We start from the raw sequence: 20,901 nt of genomic DNA, 5'->3' as shown, positions 1-20,901 counted from the left end.
CACTTGATGATTTCCTGTTCTGTTAATTCCCTCTGGGGCACCTGGCAATGGCTGCTGTCAGAAGACAGGATACTGGGCTAGATGGACCATTGGTCTGACCCAATATAGCCATTCTTATATTATCATGTATGTTCTCCCCTTGAAAGATGCAAACACTGCAGTCTTTGCAGCTCACATTTCAGTATCACTCTTAATGATTGGAGAGTGAATTTTGTGCTCACGGACTTGATCAGAGTCTGGGCAAACTTCTTCCATGGAATTCTGTCAATATATCTCAACTGTGAAGTACAAAAACCCTGCTATACCAATGCTGGGCTCCCTTTATGCACACAGTTCTGCTGGTCCCCTCAGTGCCCACCCACAGCCCCCTGCTATCCAGCCCTTGGCACAGAGAACAGGAATACTTGTGGCACCTTAGGGTACGTCTACACTATGGGATTATTCCGAATTTACATAAACCGGTTTAGCAAAACAGATTGTATAAAATCGATTGCGCGCGGCCACACTAAACACATTAAATCGGTGGTGTGCGTCCACGGTCCGAGGCTAGCGTCGATTTCTGGAGCGTTGCACTGTGGGTAGCTATCCCGTAGCTATTCCATAGTTCCCGCAGCCTCCCCCGCCCGTTGGAATTTCCGGGTTGAGATCCCAGTGCCTGATGGGGCAAAAATCATTGTCGCGGGTGGTTCTGGGTACAGCCTCACCCCTCCCTCCCTGAAAGCAGCAGACAACCATTTCGCGCCTTTTTTGCTTGGTGAACTGTGCAGACGCCATAGCACAGCAAGCATGGACCCTGCTCAGCTCAATACTGCAATCGTGGATGTTTTAAACACCTCACGCACTCTCGTGCAGTATATGGTGAACCAGGACCTTCAAACCGAGGTGAGGAGGAGGCGGATACGGCAGCGCGGCGATGACAGTGATGAGGACGTAGACACAGAATTCTCTCAAACCGCGGGCCCCTGCGCTTTGGAGATCCTGATGGTAATGGGGCAGATTCTATCAATTGAACACCGATTTTGGGCCCGGGAAACAAGCACTGACTGGTGGGACCGCATTGTGTTGCAGGTGTGGGACGATTCCCAGTGGCTGCGAAACTTTCGCATGCGTAAGGGCACTTTCATGGAACTTTGTGACTTGCTTGCCCCTGCCCTGAAACGCCATAATACCAAGATGAGAGCAGCCCTCACAGTAGAGAAGCGAGTGGCGATAGCCCTGTGGAAGCTTGCAACGCCAGACAGCTACCGGTCAGTCGGGAATCAATTTGGAGTTGGAAAATCTACTGTGGGGGCTGCTGTGATGCAAGTAGCCAAAGCAATCACTAAGCTGCTGCTACGAAAGATTGTGACTCTGGGAAACGTGCAGGACATAGTGGATGGCTTTGCTGCACTGGGATTCCCTAACTGTGGGGGGGCGATAGATGGAACCCATATCCCTATCTTGGCACCGGAGCGCCAGGGCACCTTTTACGTAAACCGGAAGGGGTACTTTTCAATGGTGCTGCAAGCACTGTTGGATCACAAGGGACGTTTCACAAACATCCACGTGGGATGGCCAGGGAGGGTTCATGATGCTCGCGTATTCAGAAGCACTACTCTGTTTAAGTATCAGAGGGGTAGCCGTGTTAGTCTGGTTCTGTAGAAGCAGCAAAGAATCCTGTGGCACCTTATAGACTAACAGATGTTTTGCAGCATGAGCTTTCGTGGGTGAATACCCACTTCTTCGGATGCAAGCAGTCCGAAGCTTGCATCCGAAGAAGTGGGTATTCACCCACGAACGCTCATGCTGCAAAACATCTGTTAGTCTATAAGGTGCCACAGGATTCTTTGCTGCTTCTACTCTGTTTAAACGGCTGCAGCAAGGGAATTACTTCCCAGACCAGAAAATAACAGTTGGGGATGTTGAAATGCCTGTCGTTATCCTGGGGGACCCAGCCTACCCCTTGATGCCATGGCTCATGAAGCCATACACAGGCAGCCTGGACAGTGGTCAGGATCTGTTCAATTACAGGCTGAGCAAGTGCAGAATGGTGGTGGAATGTGCATTTGGCCGTTTAAAGGCGCGCTGGCACACATTACTGACTCGCTCAGACCTCAGCCAAACCAATGCCCCCTATGTTATTGCTGCTTGCTGTATTCTCCACTATCTCTGTGAGAGTAAGGGGGAGACCTTTATGGCGGGGTGGGAGGCTGAGGCAAATCACCTGGCCGCTGATTACGCGCAGCCAGACACCAGGGAGATTAGAAGAGCACACCAGGAAGCGGTGTGCATCAGAGAAGCCTTGAAAACGAGCTTCATCAATGGCCAGGGTACACTGTGACTGCTGTGTTTGTTGATGAACACCCAACCCCCTTGATTGACTCATTCCCTGTAAGCAACTCACCCTCCCCCTTCGAGTACAGCTTACTTATGCAAATAAAGTCACTCATTTAAAAATCATGAATTCTTTATTAATTCATTATAAAAAGAGGGAGAGAAGTAAGGGTGTGGTTTGGGAGGAGGATAGGAGGGATGGAGAAGGCCATTAAAAAAATTTCACAGTAACGACAGCCTTCTGGTTGGGCTGTCCATGGGGGTGGAGTGGGCGGGTGCACGGAGCCTCCCCCCACGCGTTCTTACACGTCTGGGTGAGGAGGATGTGGAACATGGTGAGGGTTGAGGGTGGTTATACAGGGGCTGCAGCGGCACTCTGTGATCCTGCTGCCGTTCCTGAAGCTCCACCAGACGCCGGAGCATGTCAGTTTGATCACGCAGCAGCCCCAGAGTTGCATCCCGCCACGGCTGATCTTCCTGCCGCCACCGCTGATTTTCCTGCCGGTCTTCCTGCCGCCACCTCTCATCTCGGGTGTCCCTCCTGTCCTCACGTTCACTGGCATCTTTCCTGTAATTTGATACCACGTCCTTCCACTCATTCAGATGAGCTCTTTCATTGCGTGTAACGTCCATAATATCCGAGAACATTTCATCTCGCGTCTTCTTTTTCCTCCGCCTTATCTGTGCTAGCCTTTGGGATGGAGGAGGGACACTTGAAAAATTTGCAGCTGCATGAGGGAGAGAAATATTTAAAAAGATACATTTTACAGAACAATGGTTATACTCTTTCACAGTGAACAGCACTATTCACCTTACATAGCACATGTGATTTCCCTACAAGGTCGCATTTTTCATCTTAATACTGAGTGCCTGCAGCTCTGGAGTTACAGATCTCACAGACACAGGTCCGGGCATCAGAATTCAGCTTGCATGCGGCCATGGTAAGCCACTGTCTTTCAGCTTCTGTAGTGATTTACCCCTCCCCCCAACACATGGCTAATACCACGCTAGCTCCCTGCTAATCAACACCCTTCCCACCCCACCACCCACTGCGTGGCTGGTAGCTTGGGGAAGATCCCCACTGACCAAACACAAAAAAGATCATCGGCATTTCACTCCTCCCCTCCCCCCGCTTGGCTACGTGCAGGAAAGGATTTTTTTAAGCTGCTGCAGTCCACGAACCCAGTAGGAAAATGGCCATCCCCCTTACTTAAATTCCTGATTTTTAACCAGGTTACCCTGAACGATATCACTTTGCTGAGGATAACACAGCGAGATAAAGAACGGATGCTTCTTGAATGCCAGCAATCACCGGGACCATACGCTGCTATGCTTTGCCATGCAATGATACCTGTTTACTTGCTACATGCATGGCGTGGTAAAGTGTCCTACCATGGTGGGCGGAACAAGGCTGCCTTGCCCAGAAACCTTCTGCAAAGGCTTCTGGAGTACCTACAGGAGCGCTTCATTGAGATGTCCCTGGAGGATTTCCTCTCAATCCCCAGACATGTTAACAAACTTTTCTAAGTAACTATACTGTCTGCGAATGCATCCCAAGTCCTCAGGGCAAATCAATCATTAAAAAACGCTTGCTTAAAAAACAATGTTTGCTATTTGCAAAGGTACACTCACCAGAGGTCCCTTCCATGGCGTCATTGTCTGGGATAGTTGCTTGGGAGGGCTGGGAGGAGGGTAATTCCGTCAGGGTGAGAAAAGGCTCCTGGCTGCTGGGGCTCACGGAGTGCTGTGTGCTCTCTGCTAGGTCGTCCTCCTCTTCTTCATCTTCATCTTCCCCATCCACATAATCCTCAGACATGGCAGAGATTACAACCCCCACCTCGGAATCCACGGTCAGGGGTGGGGTACTTGTGGCGCAGCCCCCTAAAATTGCAAGCAGCTCAGCATAGAAGTGGCATGTTTTTCGACCTGCCCCGGACCTTCCGTTTGCTTCTTTGGTTTTCTGGTAGGCTTGTCTGAGCTCCTTAACTTTCACTCTGCACTGCACTGAGTCCCTGCTGTGGCCTTTATCCGTCATAGCCTTAGAAATTCTTTCAAATACTTTTTCATTTTGTCTTTTGGAACGCAGTTCTGTTAGCACTGAATCCTCTCCCCATATAGTGATCAGATCCAGTACCTCCCGTGCAGTCCATGCTGGGGCTCTTTTTCGATTCTCAGGAGACTGCATTGTTACCTGTGCAGATGAGCTGTGCGTGGTCACCTGTGCTGATGAGCTCTCCACGCTGGGGAAGCAGGAAATGAATTTCAAAAGTTCGCGGGGCTTTTCCTGTCTACCTGGCCAGTGTGTCAGAGTTCAGAATGCTGTCCAGAGCGGTCACAGTGGTGCACTGTGGGATACCGCCCGGAGGCCAATACCGTCGATTTGCAGCCACACTAACCCTATTCCGATATGTTAAACACGATATTAGCGCTACTCCTTTCGTCAGGGAGGAGTACAGAAACCGATTTAAAGAGCCATTAAAATCGATATAAGGTGCCTCCGAGTGTGGACAGGTGTGGCGTTAAATCGGTTTTACGCTCCTAAAACCGGTTTAAATGCCTAGTGTAGACCAGGCTTTAGAGACTAACATATTTATTTTAGCATAAGCTTTCATGGGCTAAAATCCACTTAATCAGATGCATGCAGTGGAAAATACAGTAGGAAGATATATATATATACACAGAGAACATGAAACAATGGGTGTTACCATACACACTATAACGAGAGTGATACCATACAGTTGCACGGGTGACTTATTCATCCTGTGCTTGGTTGAAATAGAAGCAGGGAACCAATCAGGATTCCCGGAGTTCCACCAATCAGCTCCCAGGACTGGAATCTTCTGTCAGAGCTGAGTTTCACATTCTGGGGACTGTTCCCAGGTCACTGGGTAGGGTGGGAAGTGGAAGATACTGGCTCCTACAAGTCCTGTAGACAAGTGTTAGATACTCAACCCCCCCCCCACCCCGCTGTTTACTTAGTATGCCACAAACAGTAGTGTAGCTGGGAGTAGCCTGGGTAGCCATTAAGGATAGTTGCCTGAATATGTACCCAGGAGGTTCAAAAGAGGTTTCTACTTGAGCAGATGGCCCATGCTGTTTCACTTGCCACCCTGCTACGAGCAGAATTGCCTGACCCAGCTGGGAAGCACCGTCCCTGCTGCAGTTGTTTGGAACAGCCCCATGTTGCTCTGCGTGGAACAACCCATGCTGAACCTATGCTGGTCTTTTCTTATCTCTCCAGGTTGTCGGGACCTGCGCGACAGGCTCGGTAAGTTCATCCACTTCCCCCACCAGAGCCCCCCAGGCAAAGGCTCCCAGCCACACATATCAGAGGGGTAGCCGTGTTAGTCCAGATCTCTAAAAGCAGCAAAGAATCCTGTGGCACCTTATAGACTAACAGACGTTTTGCAGCATGAGCTTTCGTGGGTGAATACCCACTTCGTCGGATGCAAGTAGTGGAAATTGCCAGGGGCAGGTATAGCAAGAAGCAAGCTAGAGATAACGAGGTTAGTTCAATCAGGGAGGATGAGGCCCTGTTCTAGCAGTTGAGGTGTGAAAACCAAGGGAGAAGAAACTGGTTCTGTAGTTGGCAAGCCATTCACAGTCTTTGTTTAATCCTGAGCTGATGGTGTCAAATTTGCAGATGAACTGAAGCTCAGCAGTTTCTCTTTGAAGTCTGGTCCTGAAGATTTTTTGCTGCATGATGGCCACCTTAAGATCTGCTATTGTGTGGCCAGGGAGGTTGAAGTGTTCTCCTACATGGTTCTGAGAAGATCCAGAAGCATCGACACCGCAGGACAGGGCTGAGTGAACAATTCAGGCCGAAATCTGAGTCCCATTAGAGTCACCCCAGTCCCACAGCAGCACCGTGAGCTCTCTGCAGCAGACACGGGGTTACCTGCTCTCATGTCTGGATAGACAGAAAGGTGTCACTGTGCCTTTGACAATCCTATGCCAATCACGTTGTTCTGATGCAGGAGAAGGGGACCAGCCACTTTCTATAAATGCAGCATGGGGCACTGGTCACTTACTGGAGGATTCTCTGAACCTTGAGGTCTTTAAACCACGATTTGAGGATTTCAATAACTCAGGCATAGGTTAGGGGTTTGTTACAGGAGTGGGTGGGTGAGATTCTGTGGCCTGCGTTGTGCAGGAGGTCAGACTAGATGATCATAATGGTCCCTTCTGACCTTAAAGTCTATGAGTCTATGAGACTGTTGCAGTGCAGGCTCTTCTGGGCCATTTTCCAGAAAGTGGCTCACGCTTCCATGCTTTCTTGCCAAGGCCAGATCCCAGATGTGAGTCCCAATCATCTGCACGTCCATCCTCTAATTACACCTGGAGTGCATAGCTCGATGCCCAGAGGGCTGTCAGGAACACAGAAAAGGAATTCCCCTTAAATGGAAGGGTTGAGAATGTCAGAGCTGGATCAGGATCTAGACCCACATCTTCCATCATCAAAGGTGCTGGTTCCTGCACTGGGGCTGGGGGTGTGTCTGTCACTAACTGCTGTTGTTATGGGGCACACAGCATCACATCTATGTCTCTAACTCCTCTTCCCCATTTCAGAGACTGAGAAGAGGTGCCCTGCTTTACCTACCTGGTCCAGAAGGAGCAACAGGTGGAGCGGGATGAGCCTGTGCACCCCGACCCTGCTCCTGGCAGGAGCGCTGGGCAGGTTGGTGGATCGGGTCAAGTGCTGGGGCTGGGGGAGGACCTGGATGCTAAGTGTGTAAGTCATAGCCCACCCAGGCCTACTCGTGGATATGCCCCTGCTCTCAAGCCCCTCTTTCTGCCAATGACCCTCAATCCTGACCTGCAGGTAGTGTTGGCATTAGGCACTTGCATGCTGTAAAATTGCAGGGAACCCCAAGAAGCCCCCAGAAAGCCAGATCTCGCCTGCTACTCATCAGCTGCTCTGTCTTTCTCAGTGCTCAGGGCTCTGAATGGTGTCCTCTGCACAGCATGACCTTGCACAAACCATACATGCCAGGTCCCTGGAAGGGGCCTTGAATTGAACTGAACTGTTCAGGGGTGCCCATGGGGCAAACACCGCCACAGCCTGCAGCCCCTGGCTATCCCAGCCTTGGGCTTCCTCCCCCAGCCCCAGCTCTGTTGGCATCCCTCAGTCCCCACCCACAGCTTCCCTGCTATCCCAGCCCACAGCTCCTCCTCTGTCCTGTTTTCTCCCCACCTAGTCTAGGGCCTCGAATGAACAGATCCTCCAAACCATGCTATGCTCTATATGGTTTTATGAGGTCCACTCTGATGGCCCCACCAGCCACATTATTCCATTAGGAGCTGGGACAGGACCTGACCCCACATCTCTAGGGGTGGACAGTAAATCCAGAGCCACACAGCCCCACAGACCCTTCCCCAGCTAAGCTCCTGACAACCAATAACCCTAGAATTACACATTTTTTCAGACCAGCAACACAAAGGGATTGAATGGCACAGAAATAGGAGGTCTGAGGCTCGGGGGTGTCAGGCTGCACCAATGCAGGCCTCTCTTTACATGACATATGTTCTAGTGTGACACTCTCTTCCCTCATTCCCTTCAGTGACATCAGCTAGTGGTGTTGCCCCCTGGTGCAATTTGTGGGTTCTGTTTAGAGACTGATCTAGGACCTTGTCTGTTGTTCATTAGCAACAGTTCTTCTTCAAGTAGTGTCATAGAATCATAGAATCATAGAATATCAGGGTTGGAAGGGACCTCAGGAGGTCATCTAGTCCAACCCCCGGCTCAAAGCAGGACAAATTTACAACTAAATCATCCCAGCCAGGGCTTTGTCAAGCCTGACCTTAAAAACCTCTAAGGAAGGAGATTCCACTACCTCCCTAGGTAACCCATTCCAGCGCTTCACCACTCTTTGAGTGAAAAATGTTTTTCCTAATATCCAACCTAAACCTCCCCCACTGCAACTTGAGACCATTATTCCTTGTTCTGTCATCAGGTACTACTGAGAACAGTCTAGATCCATCCTCTTTGGAACCCCCTTTCACGTAGTTGAAAGCAGCTAACAAATGCCCCCTCATTCTTCTCTTCTGTTGGCTAAACAATCCCAGTTCCCTCAGCCTCTCCTCATAAGTCATGTGCTCCAGCCCCCTAATCATTTTTGTTGCCCTCTGCTGGACTTTTTCCAATTTTTCCACATCCTTCTTGTAGTGTGGGGCCCAAAACTGGACACAGTACTCCAGATGAGGCCTCACCAGTGCTGAATAGAGGGGAATGATCACGTCCCTCGATCTGCTGAAAATGCCCTTATTTATACAGCCCCAACTGCTGTTAGCCTTCTTGGCAACAAGGGCACACTGTTGACTCATGTCCAGCTTCTCGTCCACTGTAACCCCTAGGTCCTTTTCTGCAGAACTGCTTCCTAGCCATTCGGTCCCTAGTCTGTAACAGTGAATGGGATTCTTCCATCCTAAGTGCAAGACTCTGCACTTGTCCTTGTTGAACCTCATCAGGTTTCTTTTGGCTCAGTCCTCTAATTTGTCTAGATCCCTCTGTATCCTATCACTACCCTCCAGTGTATCCGCCACTCCTCCAAGTTTAATGTCATCTGCAAACTTGCTGAGAGTGAAGTCCACGCCATCCTCCAATCATTAATGAAGATATTGTACAAAACTGGCCCCAGGACCGACCCTTGGGGCACTCCGCGTGAAAGCAGCTGCCAACTAGACATGGAGCCATTGATTAGTACCCACTGAGCCCGACAATCTAGCCAGCTTTCTATCCACCTTATAGTCCAATCATCCAGCCCATACTTCTCTAACTTGCCGGCAAGAATACTGTGGGAGACCGTATCAAAAGCTTTGCTAAAGTCAAGCAATAACACATCTATTGCTTTCCCCTCATCCACAGACCCAGTTATCTCCTCATAGAAGGCAATTAGGTTAGTTAGGCATGAATTGTCCGAGGTGAATCCATGCTGACTATTCCTGATCACCTTCCTTTCCTCTAAGTGCTTCAGAATTGATTCCTTGAGGACCCTGCTGCATGACGGAAGAATCCCATGCACTGCTACAGACTAGGGACCGAATGGCTGGGCAGCAGTTCTGCAGAAAAGGACCTAGGGGTTACGGTGGACAAAAAGCTGAATATGAGTCAACAGTGTGCCCTTGTTGCCAAGAAGGCTAATGGCATTTTGGGTTGTATAAGTAGGGGCATTTCCAGCAGATCGAGGGATGTGATCATTCCCCTCTATTCAGCACTGGTGAGGCCTCATCTGGAGTACTGTGTCCAGTTTTGGGCCCCACACTACAAGAAGGATGTGGATAAATTGGAGAGAGTCCAGCGGAGGACAACAAAAATGATTAGGGGGCTGGAACACGTGACTTATGAGGAGAGGCTGAGGGAACTGGGATTGTTTAGTCTGCAGAAGAGAAGAATGAGGGGGGATTTGATAGCTGCTTTCAACTACCTGAAAGGGGGTTCCAAAGAGGATGGTTCTAGACTGTTCTCAGTGGTAGAAGATGACAGAACAAGGAGTAATGGTCTCAAGTTGCAGAGGGGGAGGTTTAGGTTGGATATTAGGAAAAACTTTTTCACTAGTAGGGTGGTGAAGAACTGGAATGGGTTACCTAGGGAGGTGGTGGAATCTCCTTCCTTAGAGGTTTTGAAGGTCAGGCTTGACAAAGCCCTGGCTGGGATGATTTAGTTGGGTTTGGTCCTGCTTTGAGCAGGGGGTTGGACTAGATGACCTCCTGAGGTCCCTTCCAACCCTGAGATTCTATGATTCTATGATTCTATGATCATGATGTTAGACTGCCCAAACCAAGAGACCGGAGAATGCCCAGGGCTCCATACAGATGTTATGCTGCGGGTAGTGGGGACATATAGCTGCACAGTGTCCCAATGCTGAGGAGCCTATGCAGTGTAACCTGCGGAACTGGGCAGACCCATGCTCCCTAATCCACAGTAGACTGTCAACCTCCAGTCGTCTCTGAAATATCCCCAGATTTATTTTCCATTCCCAGAAAGGGTAGAAAGTCAAAAGGGGAAAGGAGGGCAGCTAAGGCCTTGGGAACCCGAATACTGACTCAAAGCGAGAGGGTCTGTCTCAGAGGTAGGCGAACCCGAGCAGCTGAAAAGGAGGCCCCCCAGGAGGGAGAAGCACCTGAGTCTGACCCCCACCCTAACGCTTCTGAACCAGTAGAAGCAACAGAGACTGGACCTCTAGATCTTGGGCAGATTAGCCCCGGGAGAGGAAATTTTGGACGGGACCAGGCTGAAGACCCAAGGTACGACATCATTAGGAAGGATGTGACTGAAATAGATGGGATCCCCATGGAAGGGAAAACCCAGGGACCAGGATCCTACTTCATAATGAAGAAGAATCTCTTATACTGGGTTGCACCAGTACAGGGACAGAAGGTACAGCAGATCCTAGTACTTCAAAAACACCAGAACGCTGTATTGAGTCTTGCTCATAGTCATTTTTTGGGGGTGAATTTTGGGGTAGAGATGACCCTAGCACGAGTCCTATGACAGTTCTTCTGGCCCGGAGTACATGAAGAAGTGCGGAGGTACAGTGCGTCCTGCCTGGAGTGTCAGTTGCACAGTCCCTGTCCCCACCTGAGGGCACCTTTAATACCCCTTCCCATCATAGAACTCCCCTTTGAGCGAATAGCCATGGACCTAGTGGGACCCCTGGAGAAGATGGCTCGGGGCCACCAATATATACTTGTTGTTTTGGATTATGCTACTCGCTACCCAGAAGCCGTCCCCCTGCGGAACACAGCCTCTAAAACGATAGCCAAAGAGCTGGTGGGGATCTTTGCCCGAGTGGGGCTACCAAAGGAGATATTAACAGACCAAGGAACCCCATTTATGTCAAAACTAATGAGGGACCTCTGTACGCTGCTCCATATACATACCCTGAGAACTTCAGTCTACCATCTGCAGACTGATGGGTTGGTAGAAAGGTTTAACTGAACCCTCAAGGCTATGATAAGGAAGGTGGTAAGTCGGGACTGGAAGGATTGGGACACCCTACTACCCTACGTTATGTTTGCTATTCAGGAGGTACCTCAGGCCTCAACTGGGTTTTCCCCCTTCGAGTTATTATACGGGCGTCACCCCTGTGGCATACTAGATATTGTCAAAGAGATCTGGGAAGAGGAACCCAATGAGGGGAGAAATATAATAGAACATGTAATACAGATGCGAGACCAGATAGCCCAGCTCACCCCTATTGTACGGGAACATTTGGAAAAGGCACAGGAGGCCCAGTGAACCCATTACAATTGCCAGGCAAAAGTCCAACAGTTCCAACCAGGGGATCTGGTGATGGTGTTGGTACCCACAGCAGAAAGCAGGGGCGCTATGAGGTGGTTGAACCTGTGGGAGAAGTAACCTACGAGGTGTGGCAGCCAGGATGCCGAAAACAAGAACAGATTTATCACATCAACCTTCTGAAATCCTGGCATGCACAAGAGGCATGCATAACTGTCCAAAAAGACCTAACCCAGGAAAACAAGCCTTCCAAACAGGTGCGGGTGTCTCCCGATTTAACACCAGACCAGAAGAATGAGGTGTCTGAGATGATATTCCAGAACCAAGATGTGTTCTCAACAAAACCGGGTTGAACAACCGACACATATCACCACATCGTCATGAACCCTGGGGCCAGAATAACAATGAGACCCTATTGGGTGCCAGCGGCCAAAAGGGAGGAAATAAAAGCAGAAGTAAAAAAAATGCTGGAATTGGGGATCATCGAAGAATCCCACAGTCAGTGGTCCAGCCCAGTTGTGCTGGTGTCCAAACCTGATGGCACCACAAGGTTTTGCAACGACTTCCAGCAACTAAACGAAGTATCCTAGTTCGACCCATACCCCATACCTTGCATAGATGAGCTAGTGGACCGTCTGGGTAATGCCCGGTACTTGACAACTCTAGACTTGACAAAGGAGTACTGGCAGATTCCCCTTGCAGAAGACGCAAAGGAAAAGACTGTGTTCTCTACACCAGAGGGTCTTTTTCAATATACTGTCCTCCCTTTTGGGGCCCCAGCTACTTTCCAGCGCCTCATGGACAAGCTATTACGCCCGCATAACAGTTATGCTGCTTTTTTTAACTGAGAGCAGCTGGTGTTTTTTTCTTTGCCTGGGGGCAGAATAGTTATGCTACAGCAAGGGAATTCACAAGAATTTTTTTTCTAGCTCTCAGGTGAGGCTACGGTAAGGGCAGGAAGGTTAGCAAAAATGACTGAAAGTGAGGTCCAGAAGCAACTGGAAATAGCCAAATTGGAGGCTTAAGAGAAAAAGAAGGAACATGAGAGACAAATGGAATTCAAGCGAATGGAGATTGATGCACAAGTGGTCAGAGAAAACATTGCTCAGGAGGAGAGGGAAAGAGAGAGGCATCATTCCCTGGAGGAGAGGGAAAAAAAGAGGCAGCATGATCAGAAGGAGAAGGAAAAAGAGAGGAAACATGAACTGGCGGTGATAGAGTGGAAGAACTCTTCAGCATCTGGCTCCACTTCCCCAAAAATCCACAAATGGGAGCGACTATGTCCACGTATGATGAATCCAGTGATATTGCTGAATATTTCATTACCTTTGACACCCTACATGCAATTCCTGATGATCAAAAAATTACTATTGTGACAAAGTTTCTCTTCTACCTTGGTGGGTCCTGTGCTTATTGGCAGATTTGCTCACCTCAGTGATCTTCCCCACAGTCTGGGTCAACTCCTCCTGTGTCTGATCAGGAGTTGGGAGGTTTGGGGGGAACCCGGGCCTGCCCTCTACTCCGGGTTCCAGCCCAGGGCCCTGTGGATTGCAGCTGTCTATAGTGCCTCCTGGAACAGCTGCATGACAGCTACAACTCCCTGGGCTACTTCCCCATGGCCTCCTCCAAACACCTTCTTTATCCTCACCACAGCACCTTCCTCCTGGTGTCTGATAATGCTTGTACTCCTTAGTCTTCCAGCAGCACACCTTCTCACTCTCAGCTCCTTGTGCCTCTTGATCCCAGCTCCTCACATGCACTTCCTCTCCTCTGGCTCCCTCCCGCCTGACTGGAGTGAGCTCCTTTTAAACCCAGTTGCCCTGATTAGCCTGCCTTGATTAGCTGCAGGTGTTCTAATCAGCCTGTCTGCCTTAATTGGTTCTAGCAGGTTCCTGATTACTCTAGTGCAGTCCCTGCTCTGGTCACTCAGGGAACAGAAAACTACTCATCCACTGATCAGTATATTTGTCCTCTACCAGATTCCTGTACTCCACTGGTTTGGGTCTTTCACATATCCCTCCCCTCTGCTCGACACCAAGGGGTTGGGCAGCTTGAGATGCCAGACAGTGCACACGTGACAAGCCATCAGCATTGCCGTGATGGCTCCCTGCTCTGTGTTGCACATGGAACTGGAAAGGTTGGAGGGATAAGAGCCACCTGGTCACCTTTGTGTTCTTCTCCTTGTTCCACTGCATTCATTGAAGAGGGGCATGGTCGGTCACGAGGACAAATCTGCGCCCGAGCAAATAGTAGCACAATGCTTCCATGGCCCATTTTACGGCGAGGCACTCTCTCTCCACCACTGCATATTTTTGCTCTCTTGGAAGGAGTTTCCTACTGAGGTAGAGAATTGGGTGTTCCTCCTCCCCGACCATCTGTGATAGAACGGCCCCCAATCCTACTTCCGATGCATCTGTCTGCAGGATAAATTCCTTGGTGAAATCAGGGGCTATCAGTACAGGGTTACTGCAGAGGGCAGTCCTTAGGTCTGTGAATGCGTCTTCTGCTGCGTCAGACCATCTTACCAGATCAGGTCCACGGGCTTTTACCAGGTCTGTCAGGGGGCTTGCCCTTGTGGCAAAGTTGGGGATAAATCGTCGGTAATACCCCACTACACTTACAAATGCCCGGACTTGTTTCTTGCGACGTAGTCGGGGCCAATTTTGGATGGCCTCCAACTTGTTCACTTGGGGTTTTACCAGACGTTTTCCCAGAATGTAGCCAAGATATTTGGCCTCCGTAAACCCTACAGCACACTTGGCAGGGTTTGCTGTAAGGCCAGCTCGCCTGAAGGTATCAAGGACTGCCTCCACCTTCTCTAGGTGAGTTTCCCAGTCTGGGGTATGAATGACCACATCGTCCAAGTAGGCAGCAGCATAACTGTTATGCGGGCGTAATAGCTTGTCCATGAGGCGCTGGAAAGTAGCTGGGGCCCCAAAAGGGAGGACAGTATATTGAAAAAGACCCTCTGGTGTAGAGAACACAGTCTTTTCCTTTGCGTCTTCTGCAAGGGGAATCTGCCAGTACTCCTTTGTCAAGTCTAGAGTTGTCAAGTACCGGGCATTACCCAGATGGTCCACTAGCTCATCTATGCAAGGTATGGGGTATGGGTCGAACTGGGATACTTCGTTTAGTTGCTGGAAGTCGTTGCAAAACCTTGTGGTGCCATCAGGTTTGGACACCAGCACAACTGGGCTGGACCACTGACGGTGGGATTCTTCAATGATCCCCAATTCCAGCATTTTTCACTAGTAGGGTGGTGAAGAACTGGAATAAGTTACCTAGTGAGGTGGTGGAATCTCCTTCCCTGAATTTTTGTGTAAATCACTTGGTGGTGGCAGCAGTACATCCAAGGACAAGAAAAGGTATGTGTGTTTTGGGGAAGTTTTAACCTAAGCTGGTAGAATATAAGCTTAGGTGGTCTTTCATGCTGGTCCCCATATCTGTACCCCAGAGTTCAAAGTTGGGGGGCGGGGGAACTCTGACATGGTGGTAATGGTGGGATCATTTTGAACCAGAAGCACAGACCTCAGGATTTTAAAAGCACTCTCCCCATTTTTTCTTTCCAAATGTGGTTTTTGCCCAGACTGACTCTGTCTTGTCCATTCCATCCCTTCTTATTTCTTTACAGTTAACCTCATCATTGATATACAATGCTACTCCACCACCTTTGCCTTTATTTCTGTCTTTCCTAAACAGCACATAGCCTTCAATACCTGTACTCCAGTCATGACTACTATTCCACCATGTTTCTGTTATCCCTATAATATCTGGTTTCACTTCCTGCACCAGTAGCTCTAGTTCCTCCATTTTGTTTCCTAGGCTCCTCGCATTAGTGTACAGACAGCTTAATTTTTGCCGTTTGGCTTCACTGACATTCTTTATCTGGTTAGGCACAGACATAATACCACCAGTATCACCTATTAGACTGGTATCTACACTACCCTTCCTCCTTATGTCCATTCTTCTGCTCATGGCTGTATCCTCTCTTACTTTGTTTTCTTCCCTCTCGGTGTTAAATTCCGGCGTGGAGATTACCTGGACATCTCCCAACCATCTCCCCCAAATTCCTAGTTTAAAGCTCTCTTAATCAGTTGGGTGAGCCTCCATTCCTAGAAGTCTATTTCCCTCCTTACTCAGGTGAAGTCCATCCCGAGAGAACAGTCCTCTGTCCATGAATGCTTCCGAGTGGCCGTACATCCCAAAGCCCTCCTTATAGCACCACTGCCTGAGCCATCTGTTAATCGCCATGATCTTGTCACACCTTTGTTGCCCTTCTCTAGGAACAGACAGAATCCCACTGAAGATCACCTGAGCCTCGATTTCCTTAAGCATCTTTCCCAGCCTGGCATAGTTTCCCTTAATACGTTCCAGCGAGAACCTAACCATATCATTCATTCCCACATGAAGGATAATCAACGGATTCTTTCCCGCTCCCATTAAGATCCTTTTCAGCCTCAGGTCCACATCCCGTATCTTAGCACCCGGCAGACAGCACACTCTTCTGTTCTCCGGATCAGCTCTAGTTACAGGCCTGTCTATTCTTCTCAGTAAGGAGTCCCCAATCACATAGACCTGCCTTTTCCTGGTGACAGTATTATTCTCCGGTCTATCCCCTGCTCCCACTGGCTGCAAGTCCTCTCGATTCCTGTTCGCCCTTGCAATCCTCCGCAACCCATCCTGTGTTCTCCTGGGGCTCATATTTGGTGTTGTCTCCATTGACTCTTCCCCTCTTCCTGTAGGGCTAGCTGCTCTTCTCTTTTTCCTTGCCCTCTCACCTTCAGCGACCACCTGCTGTGTCCCTTCTTCATTTTCCAACTCTGCAAACCTGTTCTTGAGCTCTATTTCTCCTTCACTGGCCTGTCTTTTCCTCTGCCTGGTTCTCTTAGTTAAATGCTTCCACCGTCCACTTTCCTCACCCAGCAGTCTCCCCTCAGAATTCTTTGGTCCTGCTTCCATCTGCAAGTCTGAGATTGTCCCTTCAGCCGCCTCATTTCTTTGCTCCATCATCTGCTTGAACCCCCTTCTAAACTCGACCAGAGTTTCCACCTGCAACTCCAGTCCTCGGATCTTTTCTTCCATCAGCTCTATCAGGCGGCACTTCATGCAGACAAAACTCTTTTCAGGTACCCCCTCCAGGATCATGTACATGCCGCAGCTTCCACATCCGGTCATCCTCATTGTGTCTTTCACTGCTGCCTCTGTATCGGTCATAGCCTTCCCACTGAAAACCTGTTAGTCAAAGAAAGAAAAACCAAAACAAACCCCCAACAGGCACCAGAACACTGGCAGACCACCACCCCCTCCCTTCACTAGCCTTTCAGTTCTTCTGCCTATGTCTAAGTCTACCCCGCAACCTCCCCCTGTCAACTCCCAGTGAAACTCCCCTGTTTACAGCTCTGTTTCCCCTCTAGGCTCAGCTTCACAGTTACAAGAACAGGAATAAAACTTCCTCTGTAGTATAGGAAAATTCACAAGCTAAAACAGAAGATAATCTAACACATTTCCTTGCCTTACTTAGAGTCATAAATTTTAAGGTCAGAAGGGAGCATTATGATTGTCTAGTCCGATCTCCTGCACAATGCAGGCCACAGAATCTCACCCACCCACTCCTGTAATAAACCCCTAGCCTATGTCTGAGCTATTGAAGTATTCAAATCATGGTTTAAAGACTTCCAGGTGCAGAGAGTACTCGAGCAAGTGACCAATATCCCACACTGCAGAGGAAGGCAAAAAACCCCCAGGGCCTCTGCCAATCTCCCCTGAGGAAAATTCCTTCCTGACCCCAAATATGGTGATCAGCTAAACACTGAGCATGTGGGCAAGTCTCACCAGCCAGACACCCAGGAAAGAATTCATAGAATCATAGAATCTCAGGGTTGGAAGGGACCTCAGGAGGTCATCTAGTCCAACCCCATGCTCAAAGCAGGACCAAACCCAACTAAATCATCCCAGCCAGGGCTTTGTCAAGCCTGACCTTAAAAACCTCTAAGGAAGGAGATTCCACCACCTCACTAGGTAACTCATTCCAGTTCTTCACCACCCTACTAGTGAAAAAGTTTTTCCTAATGTCCAACCTAAACCTCCCCCTCTGCAACTTGAGACCATTACTCCTTGTTCTGTCATCTTCTACCACTGAGAACAGTCTAGATCCATCCTCTTTGGAACCCCCTTTCAGGTAGTTGAAAGCAGCTATCAAATCCCCCCTCATTCTTCTCTTCTGCAGGCTAAACAATCTCAGTGCTCTCAGCCTCTCCTCATAAGTCATGTGCTCCAGCCCCCTAATCATTTTTGTTGCCCTCCGCTGGACTCTTTCCAATTTATCCACATCCTTCTTGTAGTGTGGGGCCCAAAACTGGACACAGTACTCCAAATGAGGCCTCACCAGTGCTGAATAGAGGGGAATGATCACATCCCTCAATCTGCTGGAAATGCCCCTACTTATACAACCCAAAATGCCATTAGCCTTCCTGGCAACAAGGGCACACTGTTGACTCATATTCAGCTTTTCGTCCACCGTAACCCCTAGGTCCTTTTCCGCAGAACTGCTGCCCAGCCATTCGGTCCCTAGTCTGTAGCAGTGCATGGGATTCTTCCGTCGTAAGTGCAGGACTCTGCACTTGTCCTTGTTGAACCTCATCATATTTCTTTTGGCCCAATCCTCTAATTTGTCTAGGTCCCTCTGTATCCTAGCCCTACCCTCCAGCGTATCAACCACTCCTCCCAGTTTAGTGTCATCTGCAAACTTGCTAAGGGTGCAGTCCACACCATCCTCCAGATCGTTAATGAAGATATTGAACAAAACCGGCCCCAGCACCGACCCTTGGGGCACTCCACTTGATACCGGCTGCCAACTAGACATGGAACCATTGATCACTACCCGTTGAGCCCAACCATCTAGCCAGTTCTCTACAGTAACTCAGATCCTACCCCATCTACTTCCCATCACAGGCCATTGGGCATATTTACTGCTAATAGTTAAAGATCAATTAATTTCCAGAATTAGGCTATCCCATCATACCAACCTCTTCATAATTTTATCAAGCTTAGTCTTGAAGCCAGATATGTATTTTGCTCCCAATACTCCCCTTGGAAGGCTGTTCCAGAACTTCACTCCTCTGATGGTTTGAAACCTCCGTCTAATTTCAAGTCTAAACTTCCTAGTGTCCAGTTTATATCCATTTGTTCTTGTGTCCACACTGGTACTAAGCTTAAATAATTCCTCTCCCTCCCTAATATTAATCCCTCTGCTATATTTATAAAGAGCAATCATATCCCCCCTCAACCTTCTTTTGGTTAGGCTAAACAAGCCAAGCTCTTTGAATCTCCTTTCATAAGACAGGTTTTCCATTCCTCGGATCATCCTAGTAGCCTGTCTCTGAAACTGTTCCAGCTTGAATTCATCCTTCTTAATCATGGGAGACCAGAACTGCACACAGTATTCCAGATGAGGTCTCACCAGTGCCTTGTATAATGGTACTAACACCTCCTTATCTCTGCTGGAAATACCTCACCTGATGCATCCCAAGACCGCATTAGCTTTTTTTTCACGGCCATATCACATTGGTGTCTCATAGTCATCCTGTGATCAACCAATACTCTGAGGTCCTTCTCCTCCTCTGTTACTTCCAACTGATGCGTCCCCAATTTATAACCAAAATTCTTGTTATTAATCCCTAAATGCATAACCTTGCACTTTTTGCTATTAAATTTCATCTTATTCCAAATACTCCAGTTTACAAGGTCATCCAGATCTTCCTGTATGATATCCCGGTCCTTCTCTGTGTTAGCAATACCTCCCAGCTTTGTGTCATCCGCAAACTTTATTAGCACACTCCCGCTTTTTGTGCCAAGGTCAGTAATAAAAAGGTTAAATAAAATTGGTCCCAAAATCAATCCCCGAGGAGCTCCACTAGTAACCTCCTTCCAGCCTGACAGTTCACCTTTCAGTCTGATCTGTTGTAGACTCCCCTTTAACCAGTTCCTTATCCACCTTTCAATTTTCATATTGATCCCCATCTTTTCCAATTTAACTAATAATTCCCCATGTGGAACCGTATCAAATGCCTTACTGAAATCGAGGTAAATTAGATCCAGTGTGTTTCCTTTGTCTAAAAAATCTGTTATCTTCTCAAAGAAGGAGATCAGGTTGGTTTGGCATGATCTACCTTTTGTAAAACCATGTTGTATTTTGTCCCAATTACCATTGACCTCAATGTCCTTAACTACTTTCTTCTTCAAATTTTTTTCCAAGACCTTGGATACTACAGATGTCAAACTACCTGGATCACTTTTTTATTTCCCTTTCTTAAAAATAGGAACTATGTTAGAAATTCTCCAGTCATATGGTACAACCCCTGAGTTTACTGATTCATTTAAAATTCTTGCTAATGGGCTTGCAATTTCATGTGCCAGTTCCTTTAATATTCTTGGATGAAGATTATCTGGGCCCCCTGATTTAGCCCCATTAAGCTGTTCGAGTTTGGCTTCTACCTCGGATGTGGTAATATCTACCTGTAGAAGGGTTCGTCCGGGTACTTTCTTCTCTGGGGTGGTGGGGAAACCATACTGCCTCGCTACGTCAATCGGGTTATTTTGGGTTTCATGCCATGGCAATGGTAGAGACCAACAAATAGCTCTATTCCGTAGACCCAGGCCCTAGCTCAGGGCAGGGCAGTCGTAAGTCTTTGGCCCAGGCCCTTAGGCAGGGGCTGAGCAAACAGTTTTAACACAGGCCCTAGCCCTGGGTCAGGGCAGGGCAGTAGAGAATCTATGGCTCGGGCCCTTATGCAGGGGCTGAGCAAACAAATGAGTTCAGGAGGCCTAGGCCCTGGCTCCAAAGGGCCTGGGGAGAGGGGGAGACTGCCACCCACACGTTGGGTGGCAGGGGGTACACAGGCTCACCCACTCCACTGCATCCCAGCCCTGCGCCCTAACGGTGGCAGATGACCTGCTGCTGTGTCAGTGGGGATCCTGGCCACAACACACTGACATCGGCTCTGGGTGTGCTGCAGCCAGACTAGGGTCAGCTGCCCCCGGGCTACTTCCTACCTCCTCCTCTAGAGGTACCTGCATCTGTATGGTGTCCTCCACAGAATCAAGCACCATGGGTTCCTCAGGGTACCCGGTGAGCAGTAGGCTTGGCAGCTCCTCTGGGTAGCTTGCCACCGACAGGCTTAACAGCTTCCCTGGGGTCTGGTTGGCATCAGGCCTTGGCTGGTCTGGCCAGTCCTCGGATCGGTTGCAGGCTGCAGGTGTCTCCCCACCGGGAGCCAGGCCACAGGCATCTGGCTTCTCCGGCGGCTGGGCTCCTTGTGAGCTCTGGGTTGGGCTTTTATACTTCCTGTCCT

Source organism: Mauremys reevesii, linkage group 22 (assembly GCF_016161935.1).
Source record: "Mauremys reevesii isolate NIE-2019 linkage group 22, ASM1616193v1, whole genome shotgun sequence".
Lineage (NCBI taxonomy): Eukaryota > Metazoa > Chordata > Testudines > Geoemydidae > Mauremys > Mauremys reevesii.
Note: the sequence above shows the minus strand (reverse complement) of the source record.